The sequence below is a fragment of the Carcharodon carcharias genome, chromosome 19 (genome assembly GCF_017639515.1).
Source record: "Carcharodon carcharias isolate sCarCar2 chromosome 19, sCarCar2.pri, whole genome shotgun sequence".
Lineage (NCBI taxonomy): Eukaryota > Metazoa > Chordata > Chondrichthyes > Lamniformes > Lamnidae > Carcharodon > Carcharodon carcharias.
The window spans coordinates 91,599,929-91,622,107 of record NC_054485.1 but is presented as its reverse complement, the minus strand read 5'-3'; the positions used below and the strand labels follow the sequence as shown (position 1 = coordinate 91,622,107).

The 22,179-nt window shown below is 58.6% G+C and overlaps 1 protein-coding gene across 2 annotated transcripts in view; it reads left to right on the top strand.

The window, feature by feature from the left end:
- The window catches only part of sh3bp5lb (SH3-binding domain protein 5-like, b), a 50,646-nt gene that overhangs the window by 16,978 nt on the left and 11,489 nt on the right, over positions 1-22,179 (top strand). The gene's annotated exons all lie outside the window — the stretch shown is intronic.

The window sequence follows — 22,179 nt, the reverse complement described above, 5'->3', positions numbered from 1 at the left end:
CCCCACTCTCTCTCTCTCTCGCTCGTCCCCCCCACTCTCTCTCTCTCGCTCGTCCCCCCCACTCTCTCTCTCGCAGTCCCCCCCCCCCACTCTCTCTCTCGCTCGTCCCCCCACTCTCTCTCTCTGCTCGATCCCCCCCACTCTCTCTCTCTCCTCTCGCTCGTCCCCCCCACGCTCTCGCTCTTGCTCGTCCCCCCCACGCTCTCTCTCTCTCGCTCGTCCCCCCCACGCTCTCTCTCTCTAGCTCGTCCCCCCCTCTCTCTCTCTCTCTCGCTCGTACCCCCACTCTCTCTCCCTCTCTTGCTCGTCCCCCCACTCATTCTCTCTCTCACTCTGTACCCCCCCACTCTCTCTCTCTCTCTCTCGCTCGTCCCCCCCAAACACTCTCTCTCTCGCTCGTCCCCCCCACTCTCTCTCTCTCTCGCTCGTCCCCCCCACTCTCTCTCTCTCTCTCGCTCGTCCCCCCCACTCTCTCTCTCTCTCGCTCGTCCCCCCACCACTCTCTCTTTCGCTCGTCCCCCCACTCTCTCTTTCGCTCGTCCCCCCCACTCTCTCTTTCGCTCGTCCCCCCCACGCTCTCTCTCTCTCGATCGTCCCCCCCACTCTCTCTCTCTCTCGCTCGTCCCCCCCACTCTCTCTCTCGCTCGTCCCCCCTCCTCTCTCTCTCCTCGGTCCCCACTCTCTCTCTCTCTCGCTCGTCCCCCCCACGGCTCTCTCTCTCGCTCGTCCCCCCTCTCTTGCTCTCTCGCTCGTCCCCCCCACGCTCTCTCTGCTCGCTCGTCCCCCCCCACCTCGCTCTCTCGCTCGCCCCTCGCTCCTCGCTCGCTCGTCCCCCACGCTCTCTCTCTCGCTCGGTCCCCCCCACGGCTCTCTCTCTCGCTCGTCCCCCCCACGCTCTCGTCTCTCTGCTCGTACACCCCCACGCTCTTCTCTCTCGCTTCGTCCCACCCACGCATCTCTCTCTCGCTCGTCCCCCCCCACGTCTCTCTCTCTCGCCGTCGTCCCCCCACGCTCTCTCTCTCGCTCGTCCCCCCCACCTCTCTCTCTCGCTCGTCCCCCCACGCTCTCTCTCTCGCTCGTCCCCCCCACGCTCTCTCTCTCGCTCGTCCCCCCCACGCTCTCTCTCTCGCTCGTCCCCCCCCCGCTCTCTCTCGCTCGTCCCCCCCACGCTCTCTCTCTCGCTCGTCCCCCCCACGCTCTCTCTCTCGCTCGTCCCCCCCACGCTCTCTCTCTCGCTCGTCCCCCCCACGCTCACCCTCTCGCTCGTCCCCCCCACGCTCTCTCTCTCTCGCTCGTCCCCCCCAGGCTCTGTCTCTCGCTCGTCCCCCCCAGGCTCTGTCTCTCGCTCGTCCCCCCCACGCTCTCTCTCTCGTTCGTCCCCCCAAAGGCTCTCTCTCTCGCTCGTCCCCCCCACGCTCTCTCTCGCTCGTCCCCCCCACGCTCTCTCTCGCTCGTCCCCCCCACTCTCTCTCTCTCGCTTGTCCCCGCACGCTCTCTCTCTCTCTCGCTCGTCCCCCCACTCTCTCTCTCTCTCTCTGCTCGTCCCCCCCACTCTCTCTCTCTCTCTCTCTCTCGTTGCGTCCCCCCCCAATCCTCTCTCTCTCGCTTGTCCCCCCCCACTCTCTCTCTCTATTGCTTGTACCCCCACACTCTCTCTCTCGCGTCGTCCCCCCTCGCTCTCTCTCGCTCGTCCCCCATAAACTCTCTCTCTCGCTCGTCCACCCCACTCTCTCTCTCTCTCTCTTGCTCGTCCCCCCACTCTCTCTCTCTCTCTCTCTCTTGCTCGTCCCCCCCAATCTCTCTCTCTCTCGCTTGTCCCCCCCAATCTCTCTCTCTCTCGCTTGTCCCCCCCCACTCTCTCTCTCTATCGCTTGTACCCCCACACTCTCTCTCTCGCTCGTCCCCCCACTCTCTCTCTCTCGCTCGTCCCCCATAAACTCTCTCTCTCGCTCGTCCACCCCACTCTCTCTCTCTCTTTCTCGCTCGTCCCCCCCACACTCTCTCTTTCTCGCTTGTCCCCCCACTCTCTTTCTCTATCGAACGTAACCCCCACTCTCTCACTCTCTCTCTTGCTCGTCCCCCCCACTCTCTCTCTCTCTTGCTCAACACCCCCGCGCTCTCTCTCTCGCTCGTCCCCCCCACTCTCTCTCTCTTGCTCATCCCCCCCGCGCTCTCTCTCTGTCTCGTCCCCCCCACACTCTCTCTCTCGCTCGTTCCCCACTCTCTCTCTCGCTCGTCCCCCCCACACTCTCTCTCTCTCGCTCGTCCCCCCCACACTCTCTCTCTCTCTCACTCGTCCCCCCCACACTCTCTCTCTCTCGCTCGTCCCCCCCACACTCTCTCTCTCCTCGCTCGTCCCCCCCACACTCTCTCTCTCTCTCTCTCATCCACCCCCACACTCTCTCTCTCTCGCTCGTCCCCCCCACTCTCTCTCCCTCTCTCTCTCTCTCTCATCCACCCCCACACTCTCTCTCTCTCTCTCTCGCTCGTCCCCCCCACTCTCTCTCTCTCGCTCGTCCCCCCCCACTCTCTCTCTCTCTCTCGCTCGTCCCCCCCCACTCTCTCTCTCTTTGACCCCCTCGCACTCTCTATCTCTCGCACGTCCTTCCCCACTCACTCTCTCTCGTTCGTCCCCACCAGTCTCTTTCTCTCTCTCTCTCTCTCTTTTGTCCCCCCCACTCTCTCTCTCTCTCTCGCTCATCCCCCCCACTCTCTCTCTCTCTCTCTCTCTCGCTCGTCCCCCCCACACTCTCTCTCTCTCTCTCTCGCTCGTCCCCCCCACTCGCTCTCTCTCTCGCTCATCCCCCCCACTCTCTCTCTCTCGCTCGTACCCCCACACTCTCTCTCTCTCGTACCCCGCACTCTCTCTCACTCTCTCTCGCTCGTCCCCCCACTCTCTCTCTCGCTCGTCCCCCCACTCTCTCTCTCGCTCATCCCCCCACTCTCTCTCTCTCTCTCTCTCGCTCGTCCCCCCCACTCGCTCTCTCTCTCGCTCGTCCCCACCACTCTCTCTCTCTCGCTCGTACCCCCCCCACTCACTCTCTCTCTCTCTCGCTCGTCCCCCCCACTCTCTCTCTCTCTCTCTCGCTCGTCCCCCCCACTCTCTCTCTCTCTCTCTCTCGCTCGTGCCCCCCACTCTCTCTCTCTCTCGCTCGTCCCCCCACTCTCTCTCTCGCTCGTCCCCCCCCCACTCACTCTCTCTCTCTCTCGCTCGTCCCCCCACTCACTCTCTCTCTCTCTCGCTCGTCCCCCCCACTCTCTCTCTCTCTCTCGCTCGTCCTGCCCTCTCTCTCTCTCGCTCGTCCTGCCCACACTCTCTCTCTCTCGACCCCATCGCACTCTCTCTCTCTCATCCTTCCCCACTCGCTCTCTATCGTTCGTCCCCACCAGTCTCTTTCTCTCTCTCTCTCTCTTGCTCGTCCCCCCCACTCTCTCTCTCTCTCTCTTGCTCGTCCCCCCCCACTCTCTCTCTCTCTCTCTCTCGCTCGTCCCCCCAACGCTCTCTCTCTCTCGCTCGTCCCCCCACTCTCTCTCTCGCTCGTCCCCCCACTCTCTCTCTCGCTCGTCCCCCCACTCTCTCTCTCGCTCGTCCCCCCACGCTCTCTCTCTCGCTCGTCCCCCCCACGCTCTCTCTCTCTCGCTCGTCCCCCCCACGCTCTCTCTCTCGCTCGTCCCCCCCACGCTCTCTCTCTCGCTCGTCCCCCCACGCTCTGTCTCTCGCTCGTCCCCCCCGCGCTCTCTCTCTCGCTCGTCCCCCCCACGCTCTCTCTCTCGCTCGTCCCCCCCACGCTCTCTCTCTCGCTCGTCCCCCCCACGCTCTCTCTCTCGCTCGTCCCCCCCACGCTCTCTCTCTCGTTCGTCCCCCCAAAGGCTCTCTCTCTCGCTCGTCCCCCCCACGCTCTCTCTCGCTCGTCCCCCCCACTCTCTCTCTCTCGCTTGTCCCCGCACTCTCTCTCTCTCTCTCTCGCTCGTCCCCCCACTCTCTCTCTCTCTCTCTTGCTCGTCCCCCCCACTCTCTCTCTCTCTCTCTCTCTCTTGCTCGTCCCCCCCAATCTCTCTCTCTCTCGCTTGTCCCCCCCCACTCTCTCTCTCTATCGCTTGTACCCCCACACTCTCTCTCTCGCTCGTCCCCCCACTCTCTCTCTCTCGCTCGTCCCCCATAAACTCTCTCTCTCGCTCGTCCACCCCACTCTCTCTCTCTCTCTCTTGCTCGTCCCCCCCACTCTCTCTCTCTCTCTCTCTCTCTTGCTCGTCCCCCCCAATCTCTCTCTCTCTCGCTTGTCCCCCCCCACTCTCTCTCTCTATCGCTTGTACCCCCACACTCTCTCTCTCGCTCGTCCCCCCACTCTCTCTCTCTCGCTCGTCCCCCATAAACTCTCTCTCTCGCTCGTCCACCCCACTCTCTCTCTCTCTTTCTCGCTCGTCCCCCCCACACTCTCTCTTTCTCGCTTGTCCCCCCACTCTCTTTCTCTATCGAACGTAACCCCCACTCTCTCACTCTCTCTCTCGCTCGTCCCCCCCACTCTCTCTCTCTCTTGCTCAACACCCCCGCGCTCTCTCTCTCGCTCGTCCCCCCCACTCTCTCTCTCTTGCTCATCCCCCCCCGCGCTCTCTCTCTGTCTCGTCCCCCCCACACTCTCTCTCTCGCTCGTTCCCCACTCTCTCTCTCGCTCGTCCCCCCCACACTCTCTCTCTCTCGCTCGTCCCCCCCACACTCTCTCTCTCTCTCTCACTCGTCCCCCCCACACTCTCTCTCTCTCGCTCGTCCCCCCCACACTCTCTCTCTCTCGCTCGTCCCCCCCACACTCTCTCTCTCTCTCTCTCATCCACCCCCACACTCTCTCTCTCGCTCGTCCCCCCCACACTCTCTCCCTCTCTCTCTCTCTCTCATCCACCCCCACACTCTCTCTCTCTCTCTCTCTCTCTCATCCACCCCCGACACTCTCTCTCTCGCTCGTCCCCCCGACACTCTCTCTCTCGCTCGTCCCCCCGACACTCTCTCTCACGCTCGTCCCCCCGACACTCTCTCTCTCGCTCGTCCCCCCGACACTCTCTCTCTCGCTCGTCCCCCCCACGCTCTCTCTCTCTCTCGCTCATTCCACCCACACTCTCTCTCTCTCTCTCTCTCGCTTGTCCCCTTCACACTCTCTCTCTGTCTCGCTCGCTCGTCCCCCCACACTCTCTCTCTCTCTCTCGCTCATTCCACCCACACTCTCTCTCTCTCTCTCTCTCTCGCTTGTCCCCTTCACACTCTCTCTCTCTCTCTCTCTCTCTCTCTCGCTCGTCCCACCTACACTCTCTCGCTCGTTCCCCCCACACTCACTCTCTCTCTCGCTCGTCCCCCCCACACTCTCTCTCGCTCGTCCCCCCCACACTCTCTCTCTCGCTCGTCTCCCCCACACTCACTCTCTCGCTCGTCCCCCCCACACTCTCTCTCTCGCTCGTCCCCCCGACGCTCTCTCTCTCGCTCGTCCCCCCCACACTCTCTCTCTCTCACTCGTCCCCCGCACACTCTCTCTCTCTCGCTCGTCCCCCCCACACTCTCTCTCTCTCGCTCGTCCCCCCCACACTCTCTCTCTCTCTCTCTCTCACATCCACCCCCACACTCTCTCTCTCGCTCGTCCCCCCCACACTCTCTCCCTCTCTCTCTCTCTCTCATCCACCCCCACACTCTCTCTCTCTCTCTCTCTCTCTCATCCACCCCCACACTCTCTCTCCCGCTCGTCCCCCCGACACTCTCTCTCTCGCTCGTCCCCCCGACACTCTCTCTCTCGCTCGTCCCCCCGACACTCTCTCTCTCGCTCGTCCCCCCGACACTCTCTTTCTCGCTCGTCCCCCCCACACTCTCTCTCTCGCTCGCTCGTCCCCCCCACGCTCTCTCTCTCTCTCGCTCATTCCACCCACACTCTCTCTCTCTCTCTCTCGCTTGTCCCCTTCACACTCTCTCTCTGTCTCGCTCGCTCGTCCCCCCACACTCTCTCTCTCTCTCGCTCATTCCACCCACACTCTCTCTCTCTCTCTCTCGCTTGTCCCCTTCACACTCTCTCTCTCTCTCTCTCTTTCTCTCTCTCTCTCTCTCGCTCGTCCCACCTACACTCTCTCGCTCGTTCCCCCCACACTCACTCTCTCTCTCGCTCGTCCCCCCCACACTCTCTCTCTCGCTCGTCCCCCCCACGCTCTCTCTCTCGCTCGTCCCCCCCACGCTCTCTCTCTCGCTCGTCCCCCCGACGCTCTCTCTCTCGCTCGTCCCCCCGACGCTCTCTCTCTCGCTCGTCCCCCCGACGCTCTCTCTCTCGCTCGTCGCCCCGACGCTCTCTATCTCGCTCGTCCCCCCCGACGCTCTCTCTCTCGCTCGTCCCCCCGACGCTCTCTCTCTCGCTCGTCCCCCCGACGCTCTCTCTCTCGCTCGTCCCCCCGACGCTCTCTCTCTCGCTCGTCCCCCCGACGCGCTCTCTCTCGCTCGTCCCCCCGACGCTCTCTCTCTCGCTCGTCCCCCCGACGCTCTCTCTCTCGCTCGTCCCCCCGACGCTCTCTCTCTCGCTCGTCCCCCCGACGCTCTCTCTCTCGCTCGTCCCCCCGACGCGCTCTCTCTCGCTCGTCCCCCCGACGCGCTCTCTCTCGCTCGTCCCCCCGACGCGCTCTCTCTCGCTCGTCCCCCCGACGCGCTCTCTCTCGCTCGTCCCCCCGACGCGCTCTCTCTCGCTCGTCCCCCCGACGCGCTCTCTCTCGCTCGTCCCCCCGACGCGCTCTCTCTCGCTCGTCCCCCCGACGCGCTCTCTCTCGCTCGTCCCCCCGACGCGCTCTCTCTCGCTCGTCCCCCCGACGCGCTCTCTCTCGCTCGTCCCCCCGACGCGCTCTCTCTCGCTCGTCCCCCCGACGCGCTCTCTCTCGCTCGTCCCCCCGACGCGCTCTCTCTCGCTCGTCCCCCGCCGACGCGCTCTCTCTCGCTCGTCCCCCCGACGCGCTCTCTCTCGCTCGTCCCCCCGACGCGCTCTCTCTCGCTCGTCCCCCCGACGCGCTCTCTCTCGCTCGTCCCCCCGACGCGCTCTCTCATCGCTCGTCCCCCCGACGCGCTCTCTCTCGCTCGTCCCCCCCGACGCGCTCTCTCTCGCTCGTCCCCCCGACGCGCTCTCTCTCGCTCGTCCCCCCGACGCGCTCTCCCTCGCTCGTCCCCCCGACGCGCTCTCCCTCGCTCGTCCCCCCGACGCGCTCTCTCTCGCTCGTCCCCCCGACGCGCTCTCTCTCGCTCGTCCCCCCGACGCGCTCTCTCTCGCTCGTCCCCCCCGGCGCGCTCTCTCTCGCTCGTCCCCCCGACGCGCTCTCTCTCGCTCGTCCCCCCCGACGCGCTCTCTCTCGCTCGTCCCCCCCGACGCGCTCTCTCTCGCTCGTCCCCCCGACGCGCTCTCTCTCGCTCGTCCCCCCGACGCGCTCTCTCTCGCTCGTCCCCCCGACGCGCTCTCTCTCGCTCGTCCCACCGACGCGCTCTCTCTCGCTCGTCCCCCCGACGCGCTCTCTCTCGCTCGTCCCCCCGACGCGCTCTCTCTCGCTCGTCCCCCCGACGCGCTCTCTCTCGCTCGTCCCCCCGACGCGCTCTCTCTCGCTCGTCCCCCCGACGCGCTCTCTCTCGCTCGTCCCCCGGACGCGCTCTCTCTCGCTCGTCCCCCCGACGCGCTCTCTCCGCTCGTCCCCCCGACGCGCTCTCTCTCGCTCGTCCCCCCGACGCGCTCTCTCTCGCTCGTCCCCCCGACGCGCTCTCTCTCGCTCCTCCCCCCGACGCGCTCTCTCTCGCTCGTCCCCCGACGCGCTCTCTCTCGCTCCTCCCCCCGACGCGCTCTCTCTCGCTCCTCCCCCCGACGCGCTCTCTCTCGCTCCTCCCCCCCGACGCGCTCTCTCTCGCTCCTCCCCCCGACGCGCTCTCTCTCGCTCCTCCCCCCGACGCGCTCTCTCTCGCTCCCCTCCCCCCGACGCGCTCTCTCTCGCTCCTCCCCCCGACGCGCTCTCTCTCGCTCCTCCCCCCGACGCGCTCTCTCTCGCTCCTCCCCCCGACGCGCTCTCTCTCGCTCCTCCCCCCGACGCGCTCTCTCTCGCTCCTCCCCCCCGACGCGCTCTCTCTCGCTCCTCCCCCCGACGCGCTCTCTCTCGCTCCTCCACCCCGACGCGCTCTCTCTCGCTCCTCCCCCCCGACGCGCTCTCTCTCGCTCCTCCCCCCGACGCGCTCTCTCTCGCTCCTCCCCCCGACGCGCTCTCTCTCGCTCCTCCCCCCGACGCGCTCTCTCTCGCTCCTCCCCCCGACGCGCTCTCTCTCGCTCCTCCCCCCGACGCGCTCTCTCTCGCTCCTCCCCCCGACGCGCTCTCTCTCGCTCCTCCCCCCGACGCGCTCTCTCTCGCTCCTCCCCCCGACGCGCTCTCTCTCGCTCCTCCCCCCGACGCGCTCTCTCTCGCTCCTCCCCCCGACGCGCTCTCTCTCGCTCCTCCTCCCCCGACGCGCTCTCTCTCGCTCCTCCCCCCGACGCGCTCTCTCGTCGCTCCTCCCCCCGACGCGCTCTCTCTCGCTCCTCCCCCCGACGCGCTCTCTCTCGCTCCTCCCCCCGACGCGCTCTCTCTCGCTCCTCCCCCGACGCGCTCTCTCTCGCTCCTCCCCCCGACGCGCTCTCTCTCGCTCCTCCCCCCGACGCGCTCTCTCTCGCTCCTCCCCCCGACGCGCTCTCTCTCTCGCTCCTCCCCCCGACGCGCTCTCTCTCGCTCCTCCCCCCGACGCGCTCTCTCTCGCTCCTCCCCCCGACGCGCTCTCTCTCGCTCCTCCCCCCGACGCGCTCTCTCTCGCTCCTCCCCCCGTACGCGCTCTCTCTCGCTCCTCCCCCCGACGCGCTCTCTCTCGCTCCTCCCCCCGACGCGCTCTCTCTCGCTCCTCCCCCCGACGCGCTCTCTCTCGCTCCTCCCCCCGACGCGCTCTCTCTCGCTCCTCCCCCCGACGCGCTCTCTCTCGCTCCTCCCCCCGACGCGCTCTCTCTCGCTCCTCCCCCCGACGCGCTCTCTCTCGCTCCTCCCCCCGACGCGCTCTCTCTCGCTCCTCCCCCCGACGCGCTCTCTCTCGCTCCTCCCCCCGACGCGCTCTCTCTCGCTCCTCCCCCCCGACGCGCTCTCTCTCGCTCCTCCCCCCGACGCGCTCTCTCTCGCTCCTCCCCCCGACGCGCTCTCTCTCGCTCCTCCCCCCGACGCGCTCTCTCTCGCTCCTCCCCCCGACGCGCTCTCTCTCGCTCCTCCCCCCGACGCGCTCTCTCTCGCTCCTCCCCCCGACGCGCTCTCTCTCGCTCCTCCCCCCGACGCGCTCTCTCTCGCTCCTCCCCCCGACGCGCTCTCTCTCGCTCCTCCCCCCGACGCGCTCTCTCTCGCTCCTCCCCCCGACGCGCTCTCTCTCGCTCCTCCCCCCGACGCGCTCTCTCTCGCTCCTCCCCCCGACGCGCTCTCTCTCGCTCCTCCCCCCCGACGCGCTCTCTCTCGCTCCTCCCCCCGACGCGCTCTCTCTCGCTCCTCCCCCCGACGCGCTCTCTCTCGCTCCTCCCCCCCGACGCGCTCTCTCTCGCTCCTCCCCCCGACGCGCTCTCTCTCGCTCCTCCCCCCGAGCGCTCTCTCTCGCTCCTCCCCCCGACGCGCTCTCTCTCGCTCCTCCCCCCGACGCGCTCTCTCTCGCTCCTCCCCCCGACGCGCTCTCTCTCGCTCCTCCCCCCCGACGCGCTCTCTCTCGCTCCTCCCCCCGACGCGCTCTCTCTCGCTCCTCCCCCCGACGCGCTCTCTCTCGCTCCTCCCCCCCCGACGCGCTCTCTCTCGCTCCTCCCCCCGACGCGCTCTCTCTCGCTCCTCCCCCCCGACGCGCTCTCTCTCGCTCCTCCCCCCGACGCGCTCTCTCTCGCTCCTCCCCCCGACGCGCTCTCTCTCGCTCCTCCCCCCGACGCGCTCTCTCTCGCTCCTCCCCCCGACGCGCTCTCTCTCGCTCCTCCCCCCCCGCGCTCGCTCTCTCGCTCGTCCCCCCCCACGCTCGCTCTCTCGCTCGTCCCCCCCCACGCTCGCTCTCTCGCTCGTCCCCCCCCCCACGCTCGCTCTCTCGCTCGTCCCCCCCCACGCTCGCTCTCTCGCTCGTCCCCCCCCACGCTCGCTCTCTCGCTCGTCCCCCCCCACGCTCGCTCTCTCGCTCGTCCCCCCCCACGCTCGCTCTCTCGCTCGTCCCCCCCCACGCTCGCTCTCTCGCTCGTCCCCCCCCACGCTCGCTCTCTCGCTCGTCCCCCCCCACGCTCGCTCTCTCGCTCGTCCCCCCCCACGCTCGCTCTCTCGCTCGTCCCCCCCCACGCTCGCTCTCTCGCTCGTCCCCCCCCACGCTCGCTCTCTCGCTCGTCCCCCCCCCACGCTCGCTCTCTCGCTCGTCCCCCCCCCACGCTCGCGCTCTCGCTCGTCCCCCCCCACGCTCGCTCTCTCGCTCGTCCCCCCCCACGCTCGCTCTCTCGCTCGTCCCCCCCCACGCTCGCTCTCTCGCTCGTCCCCCCCCACGCTCGCTCTCTCGCTCGTCCCCCCCCACGCTCGCTCTCTCGCTCGTCCCCCCCCACGCTCGCTCTCTCGCTCGTCCCCCCCCACGCTCGCTCTCTCGCTCGTCCCCCCCCCACGCTCGCTCTCTCGCTCGTCCCCCCCCACGCTCGCTCTCTCGCTCGTCCCCCCCCACGCTCGCTCTCTCGCTCGTCCCCCCCCACGCTCGCTCTCTCGCTCGTCCCCCCCCCACGCTCGCTCTCTCGCTCGTCCCCCCCCACGCTCGCTCTCTCGCTCGTCCCCCCCCACGCTCGCTCTCTCGCTCGTCCCCCCCCACGCTCGCTCTCTCGCTCGTCCCCCCCCACGCTCGCTCTCTCGCTCGTCCCCCCCCACGCTCGCTCTCTCGCTCGTCCCCCCCCACGCTCGCTCTCTCGCTCGTCCCCCCCCACGCTCGCTCTCTCGCTCGTCCCCCCCCACGCTCGCTCTCTCGCTCGTCCCCCCCCACGCTCGCTCTCTCGCTCGTCCCCCCCCACGCTCGCTCTCTCGCTCGTCCCCCCCCCACGCTCGCTCTCTCGCTCGTCCCCCCCCACGCTCGCTCTCTCGCTCGTCCCCCCCCACGCTCGCTCTCTCGCTCGTCCCCCCCCACGCTCGCTCTCTCGCTCGTCCCCCCCCACGCTCGCTCTCTCGCTCGTCCCCCCCCACGCTCGCTCTCTCGCTCGTCCCCCCCCCACGCTCGCTCTCTCGCTCGTCCCCCCCCACGCTCGCTCTCTCGCTCGTCCCCCCCCACGCTCGCTCTCTCGCTCGTCCCCCCCCCACGCTCGCTCTCTCGCTCGTCCCCCCCCCACGCTCGCTCTCTCGCTCGTCCCCCCCCCACGCTCGCTCTCTCGCTCGTCCCCCCCCCACGCTCGCTCTCTCGCTCGTCCCCCCCCCACGCTCGCTCTCTCGCTCGTCCCCCCCCACGCTCGCTCTCTCGCTCGTCCCCCCCCACGCTCGCTCCTCTCGCTCGTCCCCCCCCACGCTCGCTCTCTCTCTCTCGCTCGTCCCCCCCCCACGCTCGCTCTCTCTCTCTCGCTCGTCCCCCCCCACGCTCGCTCTCTCTCTCTCTCGCTCGTCCCCCCCCACGCTCGCTCTCTCTCTCTCGCTCGTCCCCCCCACGCTCGCTCTCTCTCTCTCGCTCGTCCCCCCCCCACGCTCGCTCTCTCTCTCTCGCTCGTCCCCCCCCCGCACTCTCTGTCCCTCGTTCGTCCCCCTACACACACTCTCTCTCGCTCGTTCCCGCTACACACTCTCTCCCTCTCTCTCTCTCTCGATCGTCCCCCCCACTCTCTCTCTCTCTCGTTCGTCACCCTCACCCTCTCTCTCTCTCTCTCTCTCTCTCTCTGGCTCGTCCCCCCACACACTCACTCTCTCACTCTTCCCCCCCACACTCTCTCTCTCTCTCTCTCTCTCTCACTCCTCCCCCCCACACTTTCTCTCTCTCTCTCTGTTGCTCTTCCCCCCCATACACTTTCCCATCCCTCCCACTCTCCCTTTCTCTCTCGCTCGTCCTCACCCACTCTCTCTCTTGCTCTTCCCTCCCCGCCGCTCTCTCTCTTCACTTCCCCCCCCGCCCCTCCGTCCCCCGCTTTCCTGCTCTTTCTTGCGGTCTTTCTCTTTGTGCTAATGCTGTCCTGTCCCATTGAGGTCAGAGAGTTTGCATGTGTAGCAGAGAGTCATTTTTCTGAGCCTATATTTGCTGGATTTCCAAAGAATGAAGAGCAATCACATTGAAACTTTTAAAATCAGTAAGCGGCTTGACAAGGTCGATGTAAAGAGGCTGTTTCCCCTGGCTGGCAAATCTAGAACCATGGGCCCACAGTCTCAGGATAAGGAGTTGCCCCTTTAGCACTGGGATGAGGAGAAATATTTCACTCCATGGGTTGTGAATCTTGGCAATTGCCTACATCATAGAGCTGTTGATGCTTAGCCATTGAGTATATTCAAGACTGAGGTTGATAGATTTTTGGACAGTGGGGTGACTGAGGGTCAGGGCATTTGGGTGGGATTGTGTAGTTGAGTTAGAAGATCAGCCATGTTGTTATTGAATGACGGAGCTGGTTCGAGGGGCTGAATGGCCTCCTCTTGCCCCTACATCTCACGTTGCTATGCAGTCTGACAGTATATTTTAATATGTACCAGCAGTTTGTTTGTGTTGCTGCTGATGGTGAACTGCAGCAGTCACTGATTTGTAGCAGTCGGGATGCTGTGGACAAAGTGTAACAGGCAGGGGGTTAAAGGAAGTCCGTGTGACACTTAACAAGAAGTGTGTCCTATGTATTCGTCCGTTTTCACCATACCCTGAGTGTGGCCTTTGGTGTCACCTTGGCGTCTCCTGTGGCTTTCTTCAAGCCTCCCTCTGTCCAGGTCTCAACGCTATCCACCCATCTGAGTTTTCTTCTTCCTCTTCTGTCTCTGACCTCAGCTTCTTCTTCAGTTTTGCCAGGATAAAGCTGTCGGCTCTTTGTTTCTGACATCCGTGCTTGACTCTCTCTCTCTCTCTAACTGTACTGAACAACCATTTTGATTCCTTGACCCTTGATCTAACTCACTTATTTGTCTTTCTGTCCATCCAGCTGTCCTATACACACAACCTTGACTATGTGTTAAGTGATAAACATACAAGGTATTCTAATCTCAGACAATATGAGCTGGTTGAGGATGGTGTAATTGTTATCCATTGTAAGGGATTGTACAGTAATATAGTCCAGTACAGAGCAGCATATATACAATAATGTATACAAAAGCTTGCATTTACGTAGCTCCTAAATCATCCCATGGTGCATCACAGGAGCGTTATCTGGTGAAGTTTGGCACTGATCCACATAAGGAGCACAAACATAGAACAAAATAACCTAATACTTAGTGAGGACAACAGCGTACAGAAGAACTGGGGGTGGACAGTGGCGTAGTGGTGTTGTCACTGGACTAGTAATCCAGAGGTCCAGACTAATGTTCTGGGGACATGGATGGAATTTAAATTCAATTAATAAAATCTGGAGCTCAAAAGTGTCGTCGATTGTCGTAACCTAGTAATCCGACCTGGTTCACTAAGGAAATCTACCTGGCCTGTCATACATATGACACCAGATCTACAATGCGATTGGCTTTTAGCAAGCCGCTCGGTTCAAGGGCAGCTAGGGATAGGCAACAAATGCTGGCCTTGCCAGTGACGTCCGCATCTCATGAAAGAACATTTAAAAAAAACTATAATATCACAGATGCACAGTAATATGGGGTATATTAATCTGGGACAGGCCTGTATATATAATAACGTGCTTAATTCAAGCCGGTGTGGGGAAATGTAGAATATGTTAAAAATAGTGTTAATGTTACGGACTAGTAATGCAGCAGCTCGGTCTAATGCTCTGGAGACACGGCAGCTGGTGGAATTTTAGGTTGAATGAATGAATGAATGAATTAATAATAAACCAGTAATGGTGATCATGAAACTATAAGCGATTGATATAAAAATCCATCTGCTTTACTAATGTCTTTCAGCGGAGGGAATGTGCTATCCTTACTTGGTTTGCGGCTTGTGACTCCACAGTAATGTGGTTGACTCTGAACCACCCCCTGAGATGGTCGAGCGTGTCACTCATGTGGATGAAAAAAAGCCAAAAAATAAGAATGAAAGTGGGTGGACCACCTGGCGCCAACCTCGGCACCAACCGGAAGCGACAAGGGGACTTACTGCTCAGTCGACCCCCACTAACACCTGGGTGACTTGTGCCAAAATTGGGAGAGCTGCCCCGCAGACTAAAGCAACAGCCTGACATAGTCACACTCACCTAATCGTACTTTACAGCCAAAGTCCCAGACACCGCCATCATCACCACCCCTGGGTATGCCCTGTCCCACGAGCAGGACAGGCACAGCAGAGGTGGTGGCACAGGTGGTATACAGTCAGGAGGGAGTTGCCCTAGGAGCCCTCCACATTGGATGCAGACCCCATGCAGTCCCCTGGCCACAGGTCAAACATGGGCAAGGAAACCTGCTAAGTTCCGCTAACCGCCCCACCAACCACCCCCTTCAGCTGATGAGGAGTCAGTGCTCCTCCATGTTGGACATCACTTGGAAGAAGCACCGAGGGTGGAAAGGACACAGAATGTACTCTGAGTGGGGGACTTCAATGTCCAACAGCAAGAGTGGTTCGGTAGCATCATTACTGACCGAGCTGGCCAAGCCCTGAAGGATTTGGCTGCAAGACTGGGTCTGTGGCAGGTAACAACATGAGGGAAAAGCCTGCCTCACCCTCACGAAGCTACTTGTTGTGGATGCGTCTGTCCATGACACTATTGGTGCTAAATGGGATAGGTTCAGAACAGATGTTTCAGCTCAAAACTGAGCATCTGTGAGGTGCTGTGGGCCATCAACAGCAGCAGAATTGCACTCAACCATATCTGTAACCTCATGGTCTAGCATATCCCGCATTCTATCATTACCATCGAGCTTGGGGATCAACGCTGGTCAATGAGGAGTGCAGGGGGGCATGCCAGAAACAACATCAGGCATCCCTAAAAACATGGGGTCAATCTGGTGAAGCTACAACACAGGACTACTTGCCTGCCAAACAGCGGACGCAGCGTGCAATAGACAGAGCTAAGTGATCCCACAATAAATGGATCAGATCAAAACTCTGCGATGCTGCCACATCCACTCGCGAATGGCAATGGACAATTAAACCACTAACTATAGGCGGAGGCTTCACAAACAAAACCATCATCAAAATGAGGGAGCCCAGCACCCTCGGTGCAAAAGAAAAGGCTAAAGCATTGAAAACCATCTTCAGCAGAAGTGTGGTGTGGATGATCCTCTTCCTGAGCGCCCCAGCTTCACAGATGCCGGTCTTCAGCCAGTCCATTCGTTCCATGCGATATCAAGAGATGGCTGAAAGCACTGGATACTGCAAAGGTCATGGGCCCTGACAACATTCTGGCAACAGCACTGAAGACTTGTGCTCCAGAACTAGCTGTGCCTCAAGCCAAGTACAGACACAACATCCACTTGATGGATAATTGCCCAGGTATGTCTTGTCTATAAAAGGCAGGACAAATCAAACCTGGGCAGTTACCACCCCATCAGTCTACTCTCCATAATCAGCAAAATGATGGAAGGTGTCGTCAACGGTGCTATCAAGCGGCACTTACACAGCAATAATCTGCTCACTGATGCCCAGGGTGGGCTCCTCCAGGGCCACCCAGCTCCAGATCTCATTACAGCCTTGGTCCAAACATGGACAAAGGAGCTGATCTCCAGAGGTGACTGCCCTTGGCATCAAGGCAGCATTTGACCAAGTGTGGCATCAAGGAGCCTTAGCAAAATTGGAGTCAATGGGACAGCTCTTCTCCATTTGTTGGAGACATACCTAGCACAAAAGATGTGGTTGTGGTTGTTGGAGGTTAATCATCTCAACTCCAGGATATCACTGTAGGAGTTCTTCAGGGAAGTGTCCTCAGCCCAACCAGCTTCAGCTGCTTCATCAATGTCCTTCCCTCCATAAGGCCAGAAGTGGGGATGTCCACATGATGGTTGCACAATGTTCACTATTCGTGACTCCTTGGATACCGAAGTGGTCTGTGTCCACAAGTTTCAGACTTGGGCTGATAAGTGGCATGTAACATTTGTGTCACACAAGTGCCGGGCAGTGGTCATCTCCAACAAGAGAAAATGTAACCATCGCCCCTTCACAGTCAATGGTATTACCTTCGTCTCATTCAACAGCACCTTCCAAACCCATGACCTGTACCACTTGGAAGAACAAGGGCAGCAGACACATGGGAACACCACCACCTGCAAGTTCCCCTTCAAGCCACACACCATCCTGACTTGGAAATATATCACTGTTTCTTCACTGTCACTGGGTCAAGATCCTGGAACTCCCTCCCTAATAGTACTGTGGGTGTACCTACACCACATGGACTGCTGTGGTTCAAGAAGGCAGCTCACCACCACCTTCTCAAGGGCAATTAGCAATGGATATAGCAGAACTGAAAGGTTATAACCATTAGGAAAAATTGAACAATTTGGGGCACTTTTCTCTAGAAAGAGAAGGGTGAGGCTTGTCCTGATAGGGATCTTGAAAAGGCTTGATAGGGAGGATGGAGGGAAGAGTTTTCAGCTGTGGGCAAGAGCCAAACTATGGGCCGTAATTTTAAGATGGTCACTAATAAATCCAATAAGGAATTCAGGAGAAATTTCTTGACCCAGAGAATGGTGAGAATGTGGAACTTGCTGACTCAAGAAGTGGTTGAGATGAATAACATAGATGCATTTAAACGGAAGCTCGCTAAGACATTAGTGAGAGGAAGAATAGGAGGATATATTGATAGGTTGAGATGAAGAGGACACTGGTGGAGGAGAAACATTAGCATAGACCAGTTGGGCAGAATGGCCTGTTTTTGTGCTCCTAATACTAATACGGCATAGGATGATGTGTAGAGCACCGTATATATGGGAGGGAGATGGTGGTGAGTGGTAATTTCACTGGACTACTAATCCAGAGGCCCGGGCTAATACTGTGGGGACACAGGTTCAAATCCCACCACGGTAGCTGGTGAAATTTAAATTCAGTTCATAAGAGCTGGAATATAAAGCTAGCCACAGTAACGGTGACCATGAAACTATCATCGATTGTAGCAAAAACCCACCTGGTTCACAAATATCCCCTTTAGAGAAGGAAATCTGCCACCCTTGCCCGGTCTGGCCTACATGTGATTCCAGGTCCACAGCAATGTGGTTGACTCTTAACTGCCCTCTGAAATGGCCTGGCAAGTCGCTCTGTTCAAGGGCAATTATGGATGGGCAACCAAGTGACACTGGGACCCCACAAAAGAATAAAGTAGTACAGTCAATACACAGAGCATCCTTCTGATCATTCGGGTAAGATTGTTGTTTGTTGTAAACAGGAAAGGAAAAGATTTGAGTTTTAAAATTTGACTTTTCTTTAATAATGGTTTTGGGAACCAATGCTAGAGAGAGCTGTCAGTTGATGTGCAGTCATGGTAGAACATAAGAAATAGGAGCAGGAGTAGGCCATTCAGCACCCCCCCCCCCCTCCCAAGCCTGCCTGCTGCCCCAGGCCTCTACTGCTCTTTTCGTGCCAGCTCCTCATAGCCCTCAACTCCCCAAATGTGTCAAAAATCTATCTACCTCCTCTTTAAATACTTCCAGTGATCTAGCCTCCACAACTCTGAGGGTAGCGAATTCCCAGGCATTCACTACCCTCTGAGAGAAGAAATTCCTTCGCATCTCGGTTTTAAATGAGCGTCCCCTCATTCTGTGGGACAATAGCTTTTCCTCTGCCAACGTTTCTCTGATTCTATGGCAATCATTTAACTTGTTCAAAATCGTTGACTCCTTGCCTGTACATGATTACTGAGGTTTGCTGCCTTTGATGGTTCCCTCCCACTTCTTGATGTCAACACCACATTTCTTCAGGATGGATTTCAAAATCTCTTCAGACCTCTCTCCCTGACTTCCGACACTTCCTTGGCTCAGTTCCTATTGACGTAATTATCCTCTGAGTCCGCACCTCGAATAATAGAACTCAGAACGGGACAAACACAACAATATGTGGCATGTTGTAACCCACAGAACAGGAAAACCACATTAACAACTTGCCACATGCTTTGCGCCTTTAACATAATAAAATGCTCCAAGGCGCTTTTGCGAGCTTTTATCAAACAAGGTTTGACATCGAGCTGCACGTCAGGAGATCGTCGGCCAGATGAACAAAAGCTTGGCCAAAGAGGCAGGTCTTGAAAAGCGTCTGAAAGGAGGAGAGAGGAGCGGAGAGGTTTAGGGAGGGAATTCCAGAGCTGAGGGTCTAGGCAGCTGAAGGCACGGCCAACAGTGGTGGAGACAGTAAAATCAGGGATGCTCAAGAGCCAGAATTAGATAAGCACAGCTAACCCGGGAGGGTTGTTCAGGTGCAGGAGACTAGAGAGAGATTTGAAAACTAGGAGGGGAATTTTAAAATTGAGGTTTTGCTTAACCGTAAGTCAGTGTGGGTCAACGAGCACAGGAGTTGGGTGAACGGGACTTGGTTAAGAGTAGAATTAGGGAAGAGAGCAGGAGTGCTTGGGAAGAGTCCAGTCCAGAGGCAGCGACGGCATGGGTGAGGGTTTCAGCAGTGGATGAGCTGAGGCAGGGATGGAGCCTGGTGATGTTAGGGAGGTGGAGCTATGTGGTCTTCGTTACAACGTGTGGTTATACGAGGTTGAAACATCAAATATGACATGGCGGTTTCAGACAGTCTGGTTCAGCCTCAGCAAGTTACCAGGGAGAGGGATGGAGTTGGGGGCAAGGGAGCGGAGCTTGTGCTGGGGACCGAAGACAGCCTTCTCAATATTTCACAGGAGCAGATTTCTGCTCATCCAGTACTTTTTGATAATGGAAAGGTATAACATAATCATACAGTTACAGATAGATAAAAGTCTAAAATGGTGCACAGGGCAATATGTGAAGTAATATTAATCCAGCCTAGGGTGTCACGTACAGTAATGTGGAATAATATTAAACCAGTCTAGGGTACCGTGTACAATAAAAATCTGGAATTAAAAGTCTTATGATGACCACGAAACCGTTGCCAATTATTATAACAATCCATCTGGTTCACTAATATCCTTCAGGGAAGGAAACCTGCTGTCCATACCCGGTCTGGTCTACATGTGACACCAGACCCGCAGCCATGTGGTTGACTCTTAATTGCCCTTTCTCAGAGGGCATTTAGGGCAGGGCAATAAATGCTGGCCCAGCCAGCGACGCCCACATCCCATGAAAGAATTTAAAAAAAAAATGGAATAATATAAATCCGGCCTATGGTGACATGTACAGTAATATGTGGAGTAATATTAATGCTGTGTAAGGTGATATATGCTGTAATATTATATAATGCTTCGTTTTAAGAGCACAGAAGCTGTTGTGCTGCCAAGTCTCATTAGTTGCAATGTGCTCACTGCAGATTGGATTGCCGCTTGACACATCATTTACAGTGAGGCTCAGGGATCTATGCCGTCACAAAGAATTAACGGTCACCCTTTAAGGATTTTTCCCTTCTAGAGAGTGTTTGCAGGATTAGAAAATGAAATAAATACTTTACAATGTAGAACACCTGATGGTCTGGGCTGAGCATGGAGCAAGAGGCTGGCTAGGGAGGGGTTATGGTGCAGCAATGTGAGGGGACCCAATAACGTCAGTATAGCTGCAGCCAGTAAGACCAGGGAGCTGGGGATGGTGCCGTGTGAGGGACAACTGCTAGGTGAGAGGGTTAATCCCCTATGCTGGGAACAGGCTGCCCCCCACCTGTCTGACTGTGAATGGGGAAGAGGTGGGTGAGAGGGTTAATCCTCCTTCACTGGGAACAGGCTGCCCGGTATCTTGACTGTGAGTGGGGGAAGAGGTGGGTGAGAGGGTTAATCCTCCTTCACTGGGAACAGGCTGCCCGGTATCTTGACTGTGAGTGGGGGAAGAGGTGGGTGAGAGGGTTAATCCTCCTTCACTGGGAACAGGCTGCCTGGTGTCTTGACTGTGAGTGGGGGAAGAGGTTGGTGAGAGAGTTAATCCCCTCCACTGGGAACAGGCTGCCCAATGTCTGACTGTGAATGGGGGCGGGGGAGAGGTGGGTGAGAGGGTTAATCCCCTCCACTGGGAACAGGCTGCCCAGTGTCTGACTGTGGGTGGGTGAGAGGGTTAATCCCCTCCGCAGGAAACAGGCTGCCCAGCGTCTGACTGTGGATGGGGGAGAGGTGGGTGAGAGGGTTAACCCTCTTGGCTCAGAACTGCCCCGGCGTGGCACTGACTGGATGAGAGGGTTAAACGTATGCTCTTGGCCATTCTGCACATACTGTGAACAGTTGAATAACTGCGTCATTGCACTAATTGCACCAAATCAGGAGCCAGAACTAACAGCAAAGGTATAAATAATGGAAAGTGAAGGGCTGCAGATTCATTAGGCTGTGTGGAGGTGGGTCCCGAGGGCGCTGGAGATTTTCTAAATGCGTCCTGGGAGACGGCGACTTGTTGGATGTGATCGCTCCAGCGAGGGTTCTTAGGCATTTGGGTTCATTGGAGCAGAGAGGAGACGGTGAGTGAGGCAAAGTCCGAGGCAGGTGGGGGAGGGGCAGCAATTATTGTGAGTAACCCAAAATCTACCCGCCATTGGGTGAACAGCACGCGCTCTGGTAAAATGACTTGTGTGTGAATGTGTCAGTATTCACAGTGGGCCCATTTATCACAGGGTTTCGGCTTTTCAAAAAAAAAACAGAGTGGAAAAGATTTATATAGCTTCTTTTAAAGGCCTTGGGCTGTCTTAAAACACCCCACAGCCGTGAAATAACTGCAAAGTGTCATCGCTGTTGTAATGTGGGAAATGCAGCACGGCAAGGTGACCAACGATTTTATATGAGGGTTAAATGTTGGCTAGGACGCCCGGGAGAACTGTCCTACCCCCATCACCTCCCACCCCCGCCCTGGTCGGGCACTTCCAGCACTGAATCCGTGATTTTGTGACCTGATGTTTGACAGAACCGTGCGGCATTTCTCTTTCTTAAACCTACTTTCTTCCGTTATAAGCACCATGGCGGCTTGGCTGCTCGCGCCATTCTGAGTCAAAAGCCAAAATGGAGTCAAAGAAAAATTCGTGTGAGCTGTTTGGACGGTGGGCTCGATTTTGAGCTACAGCGTTGAGGGTGGGGAGAAAAAAAGGGAAGGCTCTCTGCAGCCTCCTGCTGATTATCCGATTACTCTTTCCTCCTACACGTTTGGCCACTTTTCTGATTTGTTCCGTTAGCCAATCGGATACTCGAGTGCTGACCGACCCAATAATCTCATTTTCCGAGTCAGTCAGTTTGAATCATTCCCAACTCGCCTTTCTGCACCACCCCCACCATGGCCTTGTGATGCTGCAAACTCTCTAAGTGTAAGATTATGGCGAAGTGGCAGGCATAATAGCAAAGGTGCAAGGGATTCTCAGCAAAAACAAGTATGCAAGGGGCACAGTTTCAGAGGACAGTGTATATAAGGGTGGGGGGGGGGAGGTGGGAGTGTGGATCAAAGCTAGTTCCTCTCCGTATAGAGGCATTCTTAAAGGCAGCTAAGGCTGGCTCTGCAGATAAAGTATCTGCCATAAAGACTGTGTGAGTCTATATGGAGGGACTGTATGTTTAAAAGGAGGGGTGTACGTGTATAGTGTTGTGACCCCAACTAATGTTAATACTGGACAATTCTGATCCCAGAGTGAAACCTGGCTTGATAGATTCTAACCTTTATTTTTTTAAAGAAACCATGGAGGAAAGTTACTGAACAGATTCACAGGAATCTGCTGATGAACTTTTAACCCACAGAATAAAATATGTATTAACCAAGAAAAATTAACTATATTACATCAGAAATAAAGGTTGGAAAGACCTCAATACAAACACAAGAGGTTGATTCAAATTCACACTATTCCTTTACCCCAGCAATATCTTTTCAGACACGCAAACCAGTGAAGAGTTACCACGAGTGTGACACAAAGGCTTCTTGCTTAGGGCTGGTACAGTTGCAACCGACTCATGTATCTCGCCTAAGATACCCAGAAACCACACTCTTAAACCCACTGTTTCTTCAACTGCGGAACAAACAATG